Here is a 6,323-nt window from a genome sequence, read left to right on the forward strand (position 1 = left end):
AAAAAAAGAACATAATGTGTATTTGTATACACACAAACACATATACAAAAAGGATGTGTGTGTGTGTGTGTGTGTGTGTGTGTGTGTTGTTATGTGGCATTGATTGAATAAAATTATATATGTATGCTGTTTCTTTTCAATTTTTATTTTTTGTTATTGTGTAAAACATGTATGGGATACAAGGGGGTGGGGAGGGTTGGGTGCAGAAGAGTGAGAAAGGACATGGATAAAATCACAGGTCTACACAATGTAGTGGATGGGGAGAGTGGGTGACGGAAATGGGAAAGATCCAGTGGGGACCACAAGAGACAGGGTAATGGGGAGCATAGTCCAATGGAGATTAATTTTTTTAACAAAGAAATTGTCTTATTCACTTGTGGGTTTCTCATTTGGGAATGGGGCACAGACTCTCTGGCTTCTTCATGTTGAACAGGGGCATTGATGTGAAGAGGGAAGGGGAGATAATTTTAACACCTTACTGGTGATCCTGGGTTGAAGCTGCATGCCTTCTTGTTCAGTTAGAAGATATTTTCCTGATGTTTTTTGCCCTCTGGACTGCAAAGTATCTGCCACAGTGAGTCCAGTGGGGATGGCTGGTTATCCCTGAGGCTCCATCCTCCTTTGCTTCCTTAGCTGGCAATTACATTTCCCTTTTGTCTCTGGAACTGAGTCCAGGATTCAGGTCTGGGGCAAAACTTGGTGTTAAGTTTACATACAGGAAAGGGAGAAAACCTAGGGAAAGCAAACTTGTGAGTCACAAAGTTGCTCTGGAGGTGTTACTTACAAATGTACTGGGGAAGGTGGAGGAAAGTGGCTAAGATAAAATTCTTTGTATACCCTAGGCATCTCTCCCCAGTGACCTGTAGGCTCTCTCCCCAGGGGCCGGATGGCTCTCCACAACGGTTGCACAGCTGGGGGCCAGATGGCATACACCTGGGACCAGGCAGCACTCCCCAGGGGCTGGGTGGCAACCCTCACTGAAGCCCCCCCCCCACCTCGAGGTCTGGACCCCTGCTCCCCACTGAAGACCATGACCAGAGACAGCATCCCTGGTTCCAGTGCCGCCACCATTACCCCACTCCGTTTCACCAAGTGGTCAGACTGCAACTTGAAGTAGGCATCACTACCCTCCCACTTTACAATTGGAGAAGGGGCTTTGAGAGCGGTGAATAGACCCTCCCTATGTCAAAACAGTTGTTGGCAGCAGTAGTCAAGCAATCAAAAGATGTGGTGCCTTGAGATCTGCTGTCTCAAATTTGTTGTTGTTAAGTATCATCAAGTTGTAGACAACTCATAGTGACCCTATTAATGAAAGACCTTAACGCTTGTATAACTTTCATAATTTCTCTAAGTTCAGAGAGTTTCTGGAGGTAAGCTATTTCAGAAGTGGATGCCACTCCTGCTTCCAATCTTGTTTTAATCTGAGAGATCCATCAAACTCTGTCCATCATGGGTAATCATTATCACATTTGTCACATCAGTGTCACAGTGTTTAGCACCACAGCAGCCATGTGTTACTTCTTTATAGCAAAAAGACCAGAACACTGTAGGAGGATATAAATACCATCCAGAAAGAATGCAAAAGATCATTGTAAAGACAAAAGGTCATTATAAAGACAGAGGGGGAGGAAAAGACTGAAATGTATGTCAGAAGAGATTCTGAATATTGCACTGGAATGCTGAGATGCCAGAGCAAAGGGAAGAAACCAAGACGTTAAAGAGCTGAACAGAAGATTTCACAAAGCAGCTTGGTGAGACAAAGCAAAGTATTGTAATGAAATATGCAAAGAGCTGCATTGGAAAATCAGAAAGAACAAACTGTCTTAGCATTTCTTAAGCTCAAGGAACTGAAGAGCAAATTTAATTCTTAAGGATGCTATGGGATGAATGAGTCAAGAAGCATAGAAGGGGCGAGCTCTGGTGGCCTTGTGGTGCATGGTTTGAATCCACCAGATGCTCTGCTGGAGAAGGAGAGACAATCTCCTCCTGCACCAGTCAGATCCGATTTGATGGTACACACACACACACACACACACACACACACACACACACAATAATAATAATGAAATATTTTAAAAGGAAGCATGGAAGGGAGACACAGAATCACCCTATTAAAAGAATTGGCTGACACAGAAGAATTTCATGAAACAGCATATGACCAAGAGACAATGATGATGAAGGAGGAAGTTCAAGCTGCTCTGAAGGAACTAGCAAAAACCAGGCCCCAGGAATTGATGGAATACTAATTGACATATTTCAGTAAACAGATACTGCCCTGGACGTGCTCACTACGTTTTACCAAGAAATCTAGAGGACAAATAGTTGGCCAACTGACCGGCAGAGATCCATATTTACACTCACTTAAAAAAAAGGGGGGGAGGGGGGGTTGAGCTCCGCACCGCCGTTTGTAGAAGCTTGAACCTGCCCCGCAACTTTTGTCTCACAACCATGTCCACTAATGAAAATGCCAATTCAGCAGCTGCCCGGCTTAACAGATTCAAGAACAAGGGGAAAGACAGTACAGAAATGAGGCGGCGCTGCATTGAAGTTAATGTGGAGCTGAGGAAAGCTAAAAAGGATGACCAGATGCTGAAAAGGAGAAATGTAAGCACTTTTCCTGATGATGCTACTTCTCCACTGCAGGAAAACCGCAACAACCAGGGTACGTAAATTGGTCAGTTGATGACATTAACCAGGGCATAAATAGTAACAGTTTGGAGAGCCAGCTTCAAGCTACGCAAGCAGCTAGGAAACTGCTTTCCAGGGAAAAACAACCCCCCCATAGACAACGTAATTCAGGCTGACTTAAGTCCAAAATTTGTGTCCTTCTTGAGCAGAACTGACTGTGCTCCCATTCAATTTGAATCTGCTTGGGCACTCACTAACATTGCTTCCAAGACGTCAGAACAGACCAAGGCTGTGGTAGATGGAGGTGCTATCCCAGCTTTTATTTCTCTCTTGGCATCTCCTCATGTTCACATCAGTGAACAAGCTGTATGGGCTCTAGGAAACATTGCAGGTGATGGCTCGTCTTTCCGAGACTTAGTTATCAAATACAGTGCAATTGACCCACTCTTGGCGCTCCTTGCTGTTCCTGATATGTCATCATTAGCATGTGGTTACTTGCGTAATCTTACCTGGACACTTTCAAATCTTTGTCGAAATACTTTAATTCGACTCCTGCATCATGATGATCCGGAAGTGTTGGCAGATACCTGTTGGGCTATTTCCTATCTTACTGATGGTCCAAATGAACGAATTGAAATGGTTGTGAAAACAGGAGTCGTACCCCAACTCGTGAAGCTTCTAGCAGCTATTGAACTGCCAATTGTAACTCCTGCATTAAAAGCCATAGAGAACATTGTCACAGGAACTGACGAACAGACTCAGGTTGTAATAGATGCAGGAGCACTTTCTGTGTTTCCCAACCTCTTAACCAATCCTAAAACCAACATTCAGAAGGAAGCTATGTGGACAATGTCAAACATTACAGCAGGCCATCAGGACCAGATTCAGCAAGTAGTGAATCATGGATTAATCCCACTCCTCATTGACATTCTCTCAAAGGCGGACTTTAAGACTCAAAAGAAAGCTGTATGGGCTGTAACCAACTATACAAGTGGCGGAACAGTTGAGCAGATTGTATACCTCGTCCAGTGTGGCATAATAGAGCCACTGATGAACCTTTTAACTGCGAAGGATACCAAGATTATTCTGGTTATTCTGGATGCCATTTCAAATATCTTTCAGGCTTCTGAGAAAATTGGTAAGACTGAAAAGCTTAGTATAATAATTGAAGAATGTGGAGGCTTGGACAAAATTGAAGCTCTACAAAACCATGAAAATGAGAGTGTGTACAAGGCTTCATTAAAATTGATTGAGAAGTATTTCTCTGTTGAGGAAGAAGAGGATCAGAATGTTGTGCCAGAAGCTACCTCCGAAGGGTATGCCTTCCAAGTTCAAGATGGCACTGCTGGGACCTTTAACTTTTAAAAAAGTTTGTACAACTGAGTCAAAAAGTTATTTGTTGTGTACTATGTTTGGTATCATTTTGTCTTACTGTATTCTCTAAGAACTCTTTATAAATGTGATTTGTTAATGGAGCACTTTTTGCAACAAAGCTATACTTGAACAGTTCCAAACTGTACATACTGTATGAAGCCTCTCCTGTCATTGGATTTCTTATTTCTATGTGGAATTTCTTATCTTGCAATGTCCTGTAAATAAAAATTACGTTCCACTCTTTTTTTTTAAAAAAAAGCATCCAATAGAGTGAGGAAATTATCAAACAATATCACTAATATTACTTGCCATATACATCGGAGCACTAAACAATGACTAAGGATAACAGAAGAAGAATCAATGATACTTTGAGTTGTGGTGCTGGAGAAGGGCATTGAATATACTGCTGCTAAGAGAACACACAAGTCTGTCCTGTGGAAGGTGAAACTAGGATGCTCCTTGGAGGCAAGGAAGCTTAGTCTGACATAATTTGGGCATGTTTCCAAGAGGGAGAAGTCTTAGAGCGGGACATCATGCTTGGAAGTGTGGAGGGACAGCACAAGAAACAAAGGGCCTGGTTGAGATGGATTGATTCAGTGACTGGGTATAATATGGGTAGGTGTGTCAGATACAATGAAATTGGGTCAAGATAGAGCAGCGTTCAGAGTTGTTGTACATAGAATTTCTATGAGTCACAGCAATTTGATAGCATATAACAACAACAATAACAACATCACTAATATTACACACAAGAAAAATCCTGCTGAAGATTATCCAAAAACATAGGTATTTCTGTCATCACAGGAGACTAGAGCGAGGGCTACATGGTGGAGGGGACCTGGGGGAGGGTTTGTAAAACAATGAAAAAATCTTTTCTTTTACTTTTCCATAATTTTTGGACTCATGTACTTATAACTTTTTAGTCAAATTTGTGTCTTCTATGTTGCAACACCCCCATGATACATCTTCAAGGATATGAACATGTACGGCCAAGCACAATCAATAAGAGTGCATCTAAATTCCAAAATCAATCTCCATAATAGTCTATGTGTTTCCTACTGCCAAATGGGCCCTTTAGAGTAGTGAGAGAAGATCTTCACCCTGAAACCCACAGCGTCCCTTTTCAGCAGGAAGTAGCTAAGAGAATACGCCATCCCCTTTTCCTTATGACTCAGGGTGAAGTCTCTCTCAGGGAGGAGTGATAGGGAATGGCAAAGGAAACACTGACAAAGAAGATTAATCAGAACTGGCTTTGACAAGCACTGTGGCATTTGGACAAGAACAAACTGGGAGGAGGGTAGAGAGAATAGTGCAACAATGAATGAATGGAAACCCAAAATCTCTGTAAATGTTTATGAAAATTAATAAAATATAATTATAGAGAAAAAAAAATTTGGAACAATCTATTGATCGAGAACTGCCAGGTGTGCAAGCTGGGTTTAGAAGAAGTCGTGGCACTAGGGATGTTTTAGCCAATGTTAGATGGATCTTCTCTGATAGCAGACAGTACCAGAGGAATGTCCATCTGTGTTTCACTGATTATGCAAATGCATTTGACTGTGTGCATCACGACAAACTGTGACTAACATTGAGAAAAAACACCATATCGATAATACAAATCAGATCTCCCTTGTAAAGGAAGTATTACTTTGAACAAGACCCAGGTTAGTGTGGGGTAGAAATCCAGGAAAGCTTTGTGTAAAATTTTTGAGCTGGATTCAAGGTTTGTTTTTCTTAAGACGGATGTTAGTTTTCCTCAGCCCTATCTACCTGTACTACAACCTCATGTAATGCACACTTTTCCTAGAATTAAAATATTATTAGATTGAATACATTACACCAACATATTAATTGGTGTTAGTTTTCATTGATCATTTCGCACTTTGAGGGTTACATAAAGGACATATGAAGAGAAGATTGTTAGGAATGGCTGAAGTTTTTGGCCTGTGTAATTGAAGGATTGTGTTGTTATCCATTGAAGCAGGAGATGTTGTTGTTATTGTGTGCCATTGAGTCAGAATTGACTTACAGCTGATCCTCCAACTGAGGTTTCGGGGGCAGTAAATTGCAAGGAGGAAATTGTCTATTCTCCAGTGGAGCAGCTGGTGAATTGGAACTGTGCCTTTGGGATTGCACTGCAGCTTCTTACCAGTAGGCCACCTGAGCTTCCTCTGGAGATAGAAGATCTTGTGTGAGGGAAAGTTTTCTAGTTGAGTGAGTCATGGGTTAAGTGATTTGGGGACAATTAGTAGAGTTAACTATAGTTATATCTGAAAACAATGGCCTGATTTCTTTTTCCTCTCTATTTCCAAAACAACAGT

The 6,323-nt window shown here is 41.6% G+C and overlaps 1 pseudogene; it reads left to right on the forward strand.

Moving 5' to 3' along the window:
- Positions 1-2,448: 2,448 nt before the first annotated feature.
- On the forward strand, positions 2,449-3,993 carry LOC102847716 (annotated as a pseudogene).
- The last annotated feature ends 2,330 nt before the right edge of the window (positions 3,994-6,323 follow it).

The sequence above is a fragment of the Elephantulus edwardii genome, unplaced genomic scaffold (assembly GCF_000299155.1).
Source record: "Elephantulus edwardii isolate Elephantulus edwardi_28Jun2011 unplaced genomic scaffold, EleEdw1.0 scaffold00372, whole genome shotgun sequence".
NCBI lineage: Eukaryota > Metazoa > Chordata > Mammalia > Macroscelidea > Macroscelididae > Elephantulus > Elephantulus edwardii.